This window comes from Mytilus galloprovincialis, chromosome 9 (genome assembly GCF_965363235.1).
Source record: "Mytilus galloprovincialis chromosome 9, xbMytGall1.hap1.1, whole genome shotgun sequence".
Lineage (NCBI taxonomy): Eukaryota > Metazoa > Mollusca > Bivalvia > Mytilida > Mytilidae > Mytilus > Mytilus galloprovincialis.
Genome location: NC_134846.1, coordinates 60741233 through 60756303, shown reverse-complemented (window position 1 = coordinate 60756303; position 15071 = coordinate 60741233). Strand labels below are relative to the sequence as shown.

At 30.9% G+C, this 15071-nt stretch overlaps 2 protein-coding genes and 1 long non-coding RNA gene across 4 annotated transcripts in view; 2 read left to right on the top strand and 1 right to left on the bottom strand.

Annotated features, from left to right (window-relative positions):
• LOC143045506 (uncharacterized) overlaps positions 1 to 15071 on the top strand; it is a 55244-nt gene that overhangs the window by 4871 nt on the left and 35302 nt on the right. Inside the window, exon 1 of one of the 2 annotated variants that reach the window (XM_076218062.1) lies at positions 8793 to 8886. The exons of the other annotated variant lie outside the window; for it this stretch is intronic. The gene's annotated coding sequence lies outside the window, so the exon portion shown is untranslated. Of the gene's footprint in view, positions 1 to 8792; positions 8887 to 15071 lie in introns of those variants that run through there. 2 annotated transcript variants of the gene reach the window in all.
• On the bottom strand, positions 10680 to 14983 carry LOC143045509 (uncharacterized). Its single transcript, XR_012968964.1, has 2 exons — positions 14395 to 14983; positions 10680 to 10861 (listed from the first exon to the last, which is right to left on the bottom strand). It is a non-coding gene; the product is annotated as an uncharacterized LOC143045509 (long non-coding RNA).
• The window catches only part of LOC143045505 (uncharacterized), a 70786-nt gene continuing 69195 nt past the window's right edge, over positions 13481 to 15071 (top strand). Inside the window, exon 1 of the mRNA XM_076218059.1 lies at positions 13481 to 13632. The gene's annotated coding sequence lies outside the window, so the exon portion shown is untranslated. The remainder of the gene's footprint in view (positions 13633 to 15071) is intronic.

Here is a 15071-nt window from a genome sequence, read left to right as displayed (position 1 = left end):
TGTTATGTAGGAATTGCATAAAGACCAATCTGAAAAAAATAAAGGTCACAAAATGTAACATAAATATGGAACATGTCAAGGCCACACAATGTAACTTAATAAACTGATCAGCAATCAAAATCAACATATGTCAATTATCTACATAATAGATTCAATTATTCGTAAGACACGAATTAGTAACATTTATAAGTCATACAAACAGAGAAATACATGTTTTGTGAAATCTAATATTTTCTTTATTTTGAAGAAAAAAATGTTTACTTGGATTATCTGCATTGTAAGACAATAACACAATCTTGCCAATTTTGTCACAACAGGGAAGTGGGACATTACACTCAGTTGTATACCCCTACCAATGGACTGTTTGTACTAAAAATACTTTGAAGTACATTTCTTAAGTTAAAAATATATATATATTAGTATTAATATACTAATACACATAAAATTATACATAATATATATATATTCCATGATACTGTATAAAGTTATTAGGTCAACTAGGTGACTTGTAGGTCCAATGGACCTTTTTTAATACTCATCATAGATACCAGGACTAAGTTTTATATATACGCCAGACGCGCGTTTCGTCTACAAAAGACTCATCAGTGACGCTCGAATCCAAAACGGTTAAAAAAAAAAAGCCAAATGATTAAATGATTTTATAGTTTATTATTTGGTTTGACCCTGTCCCAGGTAAGGGGTGTTGGCTTTTGCGCTTGCAAACATGTTAAATCCGCCACATTTTCAAGGTATGTGCCTAATAATAGTATTCCTAGTCAGAAGCCAGTTATTCAGGTATTGTCTTTTGTTGATATGTTTTATATCCGTTTTTCTATTGTTGTGTAAACATTAATCTGGCCGTTAGTTTGTAGTTAGAATTGTTTTAAATTTGTCATTTTGGGGTCTTTTATAGCTGATTGTATGCGGTGTTAGTTTTGTTCATTGTGTTGGACTTATAATTTCTAACGTTTTGTACATTAAGATTTAGATGAAGAGTTGTCTCATTGCCAAATCTCTTATTTATATAATAGTTCTAACATCGCCTTGTCAGGTGTGTTCGACTAAAATCTGAATTGACTAGGATTGTCAGTTTTCTTGTCAAGGTTCGGTGGTTATATCTGGACACTCCGGCTTCCTGTAGAAATAACACCAATAGTACAGAAAGAGGCATTAAACACTTAAAGTTATGTAATCAACAAGTTATACTTTAGAGCAATAGGTTTTTAGACATCGTAAAAACATCAAGCAGATGGAAAATAATTTAAAAATTCCTTTGAATTCACTATATTGAAACGAGAATGAATAGGTTCCGTATGAAATCATGCAACGCTTGCATTATTATTTTAATTATTATATTTTATGTTCAGTAAACACTCTAATTTGTCATTTAATATCTTTAAAGGTTCACATTAAAATAAACAATGTCATGTTGACTTGTTTTTATTATGACGTGGCCACAACCTCATTTTGATACGGTAGAATAATTGCAGCAAATAATATTTTATAAAAATGCATCATCTGATATTTCTTAAATCGAGTTGAATTTGAATGATTTTCTTTATAGTCAGTTGCTGTATTTGTTTTAGCAGGAAACTTATCATCGTCTTCTTAAACATAGTCACGTGATAAATCCGTATCATTTTTTGGGGGCAAGATAAAGAGTGACGTAGGCAGATAGACGACAAATGATATTATTTAATTATGCACTTCATAAAATTACATAAGTTTTTTTAAATATCGTATTCTGTACTGCTTCACACTACGTCGCTAATGTACTTGTAATTAATCAAACATATATTAGGCTATTTTTTACAAAAGTATGTGTCATATGTTGTATGCTGTGATCAAGTCAGTACATATATAATACCCATGACTTTATTGATCCAGACCTATATTGATTGTCCTAAAATGCCAAAACACAGCATGTATTAGTGTTAACCTTAAAATCATACTTTGTACTTTTATCACTTTTGTTTACCTTCTTTAACAATAAGACTTGAATTTGACAAAAGAATTTGGATCACTGACTTAATATTTTATTTTTTTCGGTTGTCAACAATTGATTGTTTGTATACAAAGACGTTAAAACACTGAAAATGATAGGACCAATGTAGCTATTGTATTACTTCAAAAGGAAGATACAGACTGAGTGTTAGACCTTTCTTGTGGTATATAGTCAATATTTTCCTAAAAGAAAACGCATATATAACTTTTTTTAATGCTAGCCAACATTGGAAATTAGTAAATGACTTTATTATTTACGTTTGTAGTAAAATAAATAGTATTTCAACAAATCAATGGACATTTGACATGCTGGAACCAGCCAGCAAACATAGTTAACCATGACATATTCATTACGTGCCTGTCAAGAAGCATCTTCGCTAGCCAAGGGTTACGATCCACTCCCGTGAAGAGAACGGGGGTGGATCGTAACCCTTGGCTAGCGAAGATGGTCAAGAAGTCAAGAACGGATGTTGCGTGTTGCTATTTCTCTTATTTGTTTTCAATTATTGTTTTGTGTAAAAATTAGGCCGTAAGTTATCACATTTGAACTGTTTTACATTTGTCAATTCGGGGGCTTTTTTATTCACTATGCAGTATTGGTTTTGCTTATAGTTGAAGCCCTTACAGTGACCTGCAGTTGTTAACGTCTATATCATTTGATCACTGGTTGAGAGTTGTCTCATTGGCAACCGTACCACATGTGTATTATATGGCGATGAAATAAACAGTGAACACATTCAAACATTTGAGTTAGCAATTTCAACACGGTTAATTACTTTGACCAATACATGAATTGACTCAATTTCAAAACTCATACATTAGTAGCCCGAAGTTAAATGATCTTCATCAATACAACGTTTAGTTTTCTTTCTCAAATTGATACTTTATTCTTTGAGTAACACGGAAGAAACTTTAAGATAAAATCAAGTACTTGTATTTAGATTGTTCAACACAGATTACATACACAAAAATCGATGATAACACAAGTGCTTGTCATTGATAGTCGACAGAAAACATCGTTTACCTAGTAAGGTTATCTCTAGTGCGTAAACACAGGAGAGAGAAAAATAACAATATCATCCAATATCAATAAATGATGGTATTTCGTAACCTAATCTTTTGAGGATTTTAAACGCACCTGTTAATTGACAATGAGGAGTTGTGAACATACAAAGTACTCTACAAGTCAGATTAACAGCCTGTAGAATTGTTTTCTATTCATTTTTCTGCTAAATGGAACATTTTCTTAGAAGCCACTTTCCCCGTAGACTTCCATGGAGTTCTGCATTCTTGTTGATTTACTTTTCACATGGAAAATAAATTGTACAAGTATTTAGATTATTCCTATTTCATTACGTATACGTAAAAAGTAAAAAGATTTTCACGTAAATGTGGTTAAGCCCCTCAATTTTTTTACGGGTATAAATATTTGTCATACTAGTAATTGGGTCAAAATTTTCCGTCTACTCAGCAAACAGATAATTTGAGGAGTGAGCCAATATATTGTCAGTCAGCTGCCATTGACTCAAGTTGGTGCAGTTTGTGGATGTTTTTTAAACAATGATATTACGAATTCAGTCACATTATTCAGCAAATAATTCAGTGAGTGTATACCACATCTAGTCATCATAGGGACGCATATCACCTTTAGATGGACACTTAAATAACTTAAAACTGAAAGTAGACTTAACATCTTTAGACTGCGTATACTTATAATAGACTCTTTTGAGCCTGAATCCCTCGCCTGGAAGAATATGCTTACAGATATAAGAAGATGTGGTATGATTACCAATGAGACAACTCCCCATCCAAATGACAATTTGTAAAAGTAAACCATTATAGGTCAAAGTACGGTCTTCAACACAGAGCGTTGGCTCACACCGAACAGCAAGCTACAAAGGGCCCAAAAAATGACTAGTGTAAAACCTTTCAAACGGGAAACCCAACTGTCTAATCTATATAAAAAAAACGAGAATCTCTTATGAACCACATAATATGATATTTGTATGATATTTTTTTCATGATTGTTTTTATTCTGACTAAACACATGATACATTTATATTTTTCCAAATAAATATCTCTTTTTCGAAAGCACCAATATTCTTATGTTTAATTCCCCTACACCCTATGCCCAAACTAAACTTTCCATCAATTAAGTTGTCAGTCATCAATGCAAATTATTTAATAACATTCAAATGATTGGTATACAGATATCAAATTACTGGTTTACCAATATTGTAGTCCGCGATTTTTTCTTTATGCATCTATGTTTTCAATGAATTATTAAAGATAAAACTAACCAACATTTTAAAAGAACTCGAAATAGCTGTATCGACATTTTGATCACGAGATATATTTATGTATCATGTTTAGATGATCGTTGTGTTGTTTGCAATTTCTGTCTTTTCAAAATAGCTTTGCTAATAATTGGCAAAATGGAAACAAGGTTAAAAAGGCGTTAAAGGAGAAGGTTGATTGATTTTTTTGTATTTTACAGTCGCGCTGAAGTAATGATGTTGGTACAATACGTTCAAGGCAGATTTATATTTATATTATTTACAAAATATACAAAATATCATTCAAATTTCTCCTTAACGCCTTTTTTACCTTGTGAGTAAATCATGGCATGGGGAATTGAACAACATCTCTTGCTTTTTAAATATACAATTAGAAGTGTTTCTCCCCTTTGGATTTGCATAAAAGAAAACCCTGACCACCAGTTTTTGAAAGCATTTACATGCTTCACGTATCGAAAGTTGAAGCTAGCAAAGCATTGCTGCGTATAAAACATGTCTTACGTAACAGCTTCAATTTCATTTCTTTGACAAATATCCATTTGAAATTCCTACAGGTACCCATTTTTCTCCAGATTCTATAATTGCACAAAAGATATTTCGAGGATCAGTTGGGACACGATGATACTGAGGAATTTGTATAAACATTAACATATTAACATTATCCCCTACATAAAAAATTCTGGTAATCTCTGTTTCGTGTTTATGGTTAGATATTCAGCTTGAATCTGTTGGCAAGAAAACACAAGGAATGATTGGTGTTTCAACATCAGTGTCAACATGACATCCTAATTGTCACTGGGGCCAATTTTTATCATACTATCGGAATTGTCACAGAGGCTAATTTCTATATTCATATCAGAATCGTCATTTAGGCCATTTTTATAATTCTATCAGAATTGGTACTGGGCCTAATTTCTTTTTGAACTATCAGAATTAACTGGCATGTATTTATCAATTAGATTTCCTGTCTTCATCTGGGTATTTTTGTATTTTGTAAATAAGGTTTATTACTCGTAAAACAAAGGATATGGGGTAATCTATCCATAACAGAACATCAATACATGCACAATAGCACTAAAAGCAAAGGAACAGCGCTTGTATTGCTGTTCTTCATTTCACAATCACAATGAGACCTTCAGCACAGAGCCATCTCATTGCAAGTTTAAGGTTTGAGTGGAATTGTTTGCCAAAATAATTTGGATGGCCTTTGTAATGTTTTTATGTGGTTATTGAATACTTTTTTGTTGATGTGTATCAAAGCTCTTTTTTTATAACAAAACCATTCTATAGATAATTGTACAAGTTATAAGTTTTTTTTTGTAAAATTTTGTACAAATTGTAATCTGTAAGAACAAAAAATTGCTTCCGCAAATTTGCAGATTTACATAGTTACGATGATTTATATTATTAATCAAATTATAATTTGTACAAAGTCATAATTTGTACTTTTTTTTTTTTTTTTTTTTTTGTTCTAATCATAATTTGTTCATTATTTTTTGTACAAACTAAATATCAGCTTTTTAAATCTGAAATTTTTTGTTCTTCCCTCGCCGTATTCAAACTCATGCTATCGGGATATCGAGATAGATCAGCATGCACTGTGCCCAGCCCTCTAGACCACTCGGTCATCTAGACTGAACTAAAAAAAATCACTTTCGGTGGCCTAGTGTTACCTTTCATCGCCAGTAGAATCTAGAGTTGTAACACAGGACATGATAGATTAGGCATGAAGATAAAATTGATATTGGTATATACAATGTATGTGTATTTATTGATACACAAGGCCCTATAGATCTTCTCGAACTGTTTACTATATTTTGACATTCACAAGGTCGTGCGACTTTTTATGACGCGTTGCTCTAAATCCAATGAGTGTGTACTGTTTGCTACTTTAAGCTTGAATAGAACATGATTTATTTATTGGTTGTAATAAGCTTTGAGGCTATCGGTAAATGTGTGCGCTGTTATATCGGTGCTTTGTGTCTATTGCTTTTATGTTTACTTAGTTGTTTATTTTTTTGTGTTTCGTACAGATCATGAGTTGATTTGTTGATTTGTAGCTGATTCTTATGTTTTATTTAACGCCCCCGGACACTGTACATATCACAAGTTACGAGGAGGGTTGAGTGCTCAAAACATATTCAATGTGTACTTTCTTTATATATTTTTCTGTTCGTCTTTCTCTTTTCTTTTTCTTCTATGGCGTCGTCTGTTAACTTTCGAAGTTTGGTTTCTTATGTCTCTCTATCTTAGGCTAACGAAAAATTTGAAAATACGTCAATCGGACAAAAGCTTTGAACCAATCTACATAACAATACTGTGCATTTACATGAGTAAACTCGCTTGTAAAATTAACATTCTTTCATCCTTTTCTAAAATGAGAACTTATTTATACTATTAAACGAGAAGACCTCATTTTGTGTGTCGCTTCTCTTCTTTCCACAATAAATGAATCATTATGCCTCTGAGTCCTATAGGTACCATGCATAGTCGCATTTGTCATCCATTCTTATGATTATTCAGTTTGGGTTATTTTGGGAGAAAAAAGAAAAAATGGCGTCCGTGTATTGTTTCCGTCATCAGGCCGACTTTTTAAGTCATAGACAAGACTTTCGGTTTAAACTTTTAAACATAATTTTCATAATTACTCGGAGACAGGACAATTATTTTCGCGTTATTCTACATGTATACTATGATTATGCTCCTTTAATATATATAGACTCCCTATATAATATAGCAGTCATCGACGTAGAGAAGAAACTTGGAATTGATAGCAAATAGCAAATACACTTTATTTATAATATACGTATGTTCATAGTATACAGAAAAACGAATACCATAAAATAACAGACTTTGGTAAAAAAGAGAGAGGGTTTAAAATAATTGTCCTGCCTCCAAGTATACCTATGACTTTTGATACTTTTTCTGAAGTTCTCCAGACATAACATCTTTTAAAAAAATCATCCTACAACAGTTTGCATACATCCACCAATCTCTAAATGCCCGCGATTTCGCGGGTGTCTTTTTGTAGTATAATATATATATATGTTAGCGGCAATAAGCTTAATTCCTAGGCACTGTGCTACATTTGTAACGCCTAAATATAACGGCAGTAAGTCTATTACCTAAATGATGTCGTTAAACTTAAATCCTGAAAATTAGGTCTTGGCATTAATGTGAATGAGAATGAGAGTAAATAAAAAGAAAATTATTCAGAGATAAAATACATTTGAAACATAATAACGGATTTTATGGGAGGTTTTGGTATAAACCACAACTTCTTTTCATTCAAATTTAACTTTATCATACTAGTACGAACATTTGTGAAACTTGACTCGGATATTATTTTTATTGGAGTGTCAACATATTATACGTCGTACACTGTTAGCTACCCAGGAAATGCGTTTTTGTAGTCTTTGTTATCATTTTATATGGTAGACAAACTACAAACTGATATAATAACATACCTTCTAATGCATAAACAAGAAAGTGTGTAAAATGTTAACATCTCCATTCTTTATTTTTGTTTTGTGGCATATGTTAACACAATCAACTCTTAGTAACATAAATTAGACGGTTTTTTTCTCTTTCACGCTATTGCAAAATACATTTATGTAATCTTTGCACCAAGAGGTGTAACCTATTGCGATTCTTATATTCGTACTTTTCAGGGATTACAAGCACTTTAAAAAGGCATGATTTTTTTACCATTTGTTTTAATGCATGGTACGTACTGACGTTCTTCTCTATGTATTTTATCTTAATCTGTAGAAAGAGATTAGAAACTGAGATCTGGTTAAGCTTGTTTGTGTTATTAAGTACAATTGGTGTCGATGGTAGTTTTTGATTTATTCAATAATTCTAGGCGACATGCGATTTCTATCACTGTTATATAGAAATTTGTCTAATATAAAAAAAAAGATGAGATGTGAATGATTGCCAGTAGTGAGACAACTATCCACCAACGTTCAAATGAAGTGAATGTAAACAATTATAGACAACCATACGGCCTTCAATAATGAGGAAAAAAACATGCGGAACCGTATTAGGTATCATATAGGTACATGTATATCACATATTTTCTTTTTTTTAATACTTAGAAAACCCGATATTTCATATAATTTTTTATTTAGATCTTACTTTTTCAAGTTCTTCGCCAATTAGGACAACATGCATTCATAAACATATATTGAGGCAGGTTAAAAGCAATATTTCCCCTCTGAGGCAGGTTAAAAGCAATATTTCCCCTCTTTTCTCATGAGTACAAAAAAGTAAGGGGGTTTGATACATTTGTTTTTGTACTGAGGCAATGTTTATTTTTATGTAGGGCTTTCCGATACTGATTACTAGTTCAGTGACACCTTTTCCACTAAACATTATAACCACATATCAAGTTTCATGTAATGATACTACATGCATGTACTATAAGATTTAACAAGAAATAAAAAACTATAAATAGCTAAAATGTACCGATACTGTTTTGGGTTTTTGTAGATTGCGCAATAATCATTTTACAGAAAATCATGACTTACATGTATTGATTTTAATATGTTAAATACCATTTTCGGAAATATATTTGTAACAGGTAAGTCTTTGTATATCTCAATGAATAAAATTTTATATTTGACTTTGTGGTTTCGAGTTTTCCAATCAATAAATAAATTACGACATAATGTGCAGTAATCGTCCTTCACAGTTCATACACATATATAATGATTATTTTTTAATGTCAAAACATCGGTATCTATTTAAAGTTTTTATTTCTTGGTTTACCGTTGAATGTCATTTCGTGCAATCCAAATAGTAAACCAAAATAAACAAACAATACATGTACCTTAGGCTACCAAAGTAGATGGGTACACACAAAGTAGATGGGTACACACATTTGGACGTATGCAAGTCGGCAACTTTCCGTAATCATTCTTTCATGTCCTCGCACTAAATAATTCAAAGTTTGCTGACTAAGTTGAATTATTTTTTTTTGTGAAAACTTCACAGTTATATTAAAGTTTGCCTTATATATTGACTTGCATTTTGAAATTGACATTGAGGGTCGAATGAAAACAATACCTTTAAGACAAAATAGATCATTGCAGCTTCCCGCTTTTCATTTCTATGTGAAATAAAGCATTCCGGCAGCGTGCATACATTTGTATGAATTATTTCTCCCATGTAATACGATATTCAAGTGATTGCACTTATATAGTGATTTCCTTGATAGAGGGTTGCTGCTAACGAGGAAGCTATAAAACCAATGGTTTTAAATGATGAATATGAAGTTATTACTGCCAACATTTTATGAACTCATTTACAAGTCGGTAGACTAATAAGAATATGTGTTTCACAAACAACGACGAATATGTACAAATTGTCGGAACGACCCTCCTGTACTATTTTCTTAAATGCGACATCAACGAGTACAATTTGTAAACGAGTAACAGGAAAAAAATGTGAAGCAGGATCTGCTTACCCTTTTGAAGCACCTGAGATCCCCTACGGAGATGTTGTATGCAAAATATTTCCTATTAGACTATAGTCAGCTATGAAAGAGCGCAGCAAAAGCATGTAGCGATTTAAAAAGAAATCCAATGTCTGCTTTACAATCAATGAAATAATCTGCAAAACATATTTATAAAATGTAAAAAAAGCATATTCAAACTTTTTCAACAATAATTGTGCATTAATTTGAAATACCAGTTTAAATTAACTATAAGCAGCACTATTTGAATAATAAACAGCAAGAGTTGATGGCTTACAATTTAATTTTTACAGTTTAATAATTTTCGCAACTAAAAGGTTTGCTTTATAATGCCTTAACATCAAATATATCGTCCGCTTTTCTTTTGGTACTAGGATGTTTCATTTGCTTTTAGCTAACACATTCTGTGTTTTACTTTGACGAGGAAATGTCTATGTATAACAATAATTGTAGCTCCACAGAAGTTGATTATACAAGCAGGTAGGGTTTATAATACATTTAAGTGTGTTCTTATTCTTACTAATTGATTAATCATGTATTAATAAAAAAAAAAATTGGAATATGTACAACATAAAATTGGAATATGCATAACATAAAATTGGAATATATATAACATAAAATTGGAAAATGTTAAGTATAACTGATTAAGATTTCATAAACAGATTGAAAGTACATAACTAAAAATACATCATTCAAACATTAATCATATTCAAAATTTAAAATTTAAAAAATAGGTCATATTATTAGTTCTTTATCTTCATTTGATTTTAGTCAAGCTGAACCCTTTTATTTGCAATTTAAAAGTAAGCTGAGCTTCAACCTTAGCGTTAATGTATTCAATTTACCACGTTTCTCCCTAAAACCATAATAATTAGGAATATGTAAGACTAGCAATCATCTAGTCATTTGATTTTTATTGCTTAGAATTTAGTAACAATAAAATGCAGTTTTACATATCTCAGTTTGAAAAGTTGTACTGCTGTCAAAATCCACCAAACACTTTCTGTCTAGTATTGGTGTCACATCACACATTCACATTTAGCTGCTAGCATGTCCACGACCAAAAACAAAGCTGTCGTTACTGTGTAAATAGATAAAATTTAGGTATAAACAAAAGATAAATCACGTTTTTTAATGTAAAATGTCCACTCACCGTGCGCACAAATCTTTTTTTTTGTATATCAAGACCTTATGTAACACTTGATATAAACCTGCATAGTGCAGCTACACACAGGATGACCGCTTCAACAAATGAATGCAAAAATGGCAAATACCTGAGAAAACAGGTCCAAATTGTGATCATTGCTACAGGAAACAAACAAATGGTCTCGTGTTGGTTGGACACTGCTGATTAAAATGACACGAAAAAAATGATCAACACTGCTAACAGGCTACACAGTCATACAACTATGCTAAAAATTCAATTAAATACTGTGTTAAATTCAGATGCCAATTAATATTGAAGAAAAAATGAATGATTGATAGAAATAAGCATTTTTTCAAACTGGTTATGCTGATAACTCAAAAATATGTAAATTAAACTGTTAAACCTAATATTTGATGTTTGCCACGGATAAAATTAAGGTTCCATCTTTTCGTCGATTTCCAGATTAGTTGATTCAGAGTACTTTTTTTATATTCAATATGTGTTTCACAATAAATCAAGAACGAATTGAAGGTTTACACGTTGTTATATTCATCCCTATGCAAATGTATACTCTCATGGATTGGCGGACATGTGAATCATCCGCTCCTTGCACAACAACAATTGTAAAAAACATTTTACAACAATTTAGAATAAAGATTCTTGTAGTGCGTTGTTGGAGAACAAATGGGAGTATAAGTCGAAAATTAAAAAAAAAAATAATATACAATAAAACACCCCAGCACTTTTTATTTTGGGGTTTTGGAAACAAATGTCTCAAAGGTTTTAATTTTGTTTGGAGTGAAAATAATGTAAAAGCTACATAATGTCTGTTCAATGAAAGTTTAAGGTTTTGGCATTCCTGATACAGGCAACTGGAGAAAATCCATTCAGACTTCATCTCCCTGTAACAAAAATAACGACTTTTTTGTTTTGGCCTACCAAGACTTTTTAGCCAAAGATAATTAGCTTTTTGTTTTGGGCATACCAAGCAAGACTTTTTAGCCAAAAAATAATTTCTTTTTTTTGTATTGGCCCGACCAAATCTTTTTAGCAATGCACATATAATATTTGTAGAAAATATTTATACCTCGGTCTGATCAACAAATGAAATATTGGTAATCATGAGAATTGCTATGACATTTTGCAAGAAAACCAGTGCCACCTTAAAATATTGATATAAATAAAATTATCGGTTTCATGTTATTAAAAGTATGTGAAATTGAAACAAAAAATGCTGGGGGAAAATGCAGAAAATATATAGTGACACTCACATTTTCCTTGAATTTTCTTCAAATATATAATGATTTTACCAATTTTTTTAATAGGTTAAAAAATTAAAGAAAATTCATACAAACTTTATATTAAATAAAATTGAAAATTCAGAGAGCATACCATATCTTCGAAATGCAATTAAGTGCTTTTAAAAGAAACAAGTTGAATCTTTTGTCGATGTCTATTTGCTTTCAATTTTTAGTCTTTTTTCACCATAAAAAGTATCAATTTAAAAGTTAAAAATACATTTATCAGAAATATTCAAATAAATTTGAAAATAGCATTTTAGCATTCAAAATTACTAAATTCCAAAAAAAGAAATATTATTTTCAAAATAACTTTACATAAAGCTGTTTTTTTACAGAAACTTTTGTCTATATTCCTTGATTTGTTTCTATGTTTCAAAACTCGACACAAATCATAATTATGACAGAAGGTATCCTAATAGGTCATATGGTCCATTTTATTTAGCATACTTTATTTTTTTAACAGTTTCTACTTAATTTATTCAAAAGTTGTTTCTACCCATACTTATGTAAAGCTAGCTGTATGCAATAGATATATAATGAAATTTGCTGGGACTGTCATACATATGAGAGGTTTAGCTTGTTATAAAATCAGGTTAAATCAATCATTTTCTACATAAGAAAATGCCTTTACCAAGTCAGGAATATGACAGTTGTTCTCCGTTCGTTTGATGTGTTTGAGCTTTGGATTTTGTCATTTGATTAGTGACTTTCCTTTTTGAATCTTCGGAGTTAAGTGTTTTTGTGATTTTACTTTTTTTTCGCACAACTTGAGAAAAGTATTACATTCATTTTATGTATATCTATCTGTTAATTTTGAAAATAAATTTATTTGGCCAGAATGTACCATTAGTTGCTTTTAGAAGGTTGCTGTATTTTGATCTACTATAATCACATTGTCTAACGGGATCCTGACGAGACGTTTCCGTCTTGTAGAAAAATCCCAGGGAAACCACCACGCAATCCCCATTATGTACACGAATGTGTGTTTGTATGGGAATTTAACATGTGAAAAAAAACTTTCAAAACTCAGCAGCAATTATTTGTTTTCAGTTAGAAAAAAATCATAACATGGGATAATTGTTAAGATGGTAAAATGCTGATTCACTGTATGCGAGTAAATGTTGACTGTCATGTCAGAATGGCATTTCTTTGGGACATAAGGTAAAAATAAATGACAGTATAACCGAACAACGACCACATTATAGCCAGGACTGTGTATGCACAGGTTTTAGAAAAGTTGATATGCTTATTGGACTGTCCAATGTATCGCCGAGGATTTTTAATGTTTATTCGTGTGCAAAATGACGAAAACTACCGAATCAGTTCGTGTTATTTCAACCTAGAAAGCGTCGCCTTCTAGCTTCTATTGACCCTAAATGCCAACAGTTTCGATTTTATTCGAATGTAAGTACCACTTCTTTTATAACTATTTGACAATTTTATTTTTGTAAGTATGCAGCGACTTAGGGGGAAGGAATAGTGGTTAAACTTCATATTTCTTCTATCTTATAATAAATATGTCAATAAAATGGCTTCCCCATGCATACGTTTGCAGTGGTCTGATTGTATTCATACATTGTAGTTAACTTTAGGCAAATGTTTTTTTTTTTTTTTGCTCAGGAAAGGGTAAAACAAGGCAATTGCATCGGATTCGATTATACTTTAAAGTCAAATATAAATATTTTTCACGTCTATTTTATTTTGTTTAACCTCCATTTTGCAAGTGTGTTTTTATAAAAAATTTTAAAAAATCTTATAAGGTAAATATTAAACTTTTACAAGTCAAAAGTTTTGTTTGTATCTTGTATGATTTATTTGATATGCTGACAAGGAGAAAAAATTCATACTCATCATAATATAAACCCATGACCCAAAGTACACATTATTATGGGATAATACATACTTTGGTCTCAAACTATTTTTTAGAATTGATTTAAAAATAAGTTATTACTATTTCATTTATTTGAACAGGGGCTACTTGGTTAAAGATAAAACATTGTCGTGATATTTTTATGTTGTTTTGTCTGACATCTTTTTTAAGAAATTCATCTTTGGAATGGTATGATTAACTTGACTTTTTGAATGAAAGGAAAGAATGGAGATTTTCAAAATACAAAAAATATAAAATCATAAACAGTATCTATAACTTAAACATAGAATACTTACGAAAACGATGCCTTCAATGAAAATCCGAAACAGATACAAATTTTTAGCTTCAAAACTATTCTTAAATGAAATATTTTAAATCGTTCAAAAAACCAATTGTTCAAAATCCCAATCGTTCAAAATCCCAATAGTTCAAGATCACAAAGACGAATGAAAGCTGCAAGAATTTGCAATCCTAAAAAGTCACTGATATTATTTATAAAATTGATGCAATCGATATTGGAGATAACCCGCAGTTGACGGAATTCTAAATTTTTGAAAAGTAGAACACTATAAATTCCGAGAACTAAGATTATTTATATGTTGCGAAAACAAAAGAAAAAAATAAACAGCTTTTAATATTGGTATAATAAAATCCTATGTTTCCCCAGCTTTCATTTAAAAATGAAACGATATAACATAAAATATGATATTCCGCGAAATGTACTTTTTTCAGATGATTTTTAATATCCTTACGGGCAAACCTAATTCCATACTTTCAGTTTGTAAGAAACCCTTTATAAGAATTCAATGATACTTAGAACTATAAGTTTAAATGAAACAATATTTGTGTTGAACAGTAGTATACATTTTGTAATCAATAGTTCAATATACAATAGATGTTTACAAGCATACCTTGTATAAATGATAGATCTTTAAAAGTTGAGGTAGACATTCTTAATTCTTTCCTCAGCTGG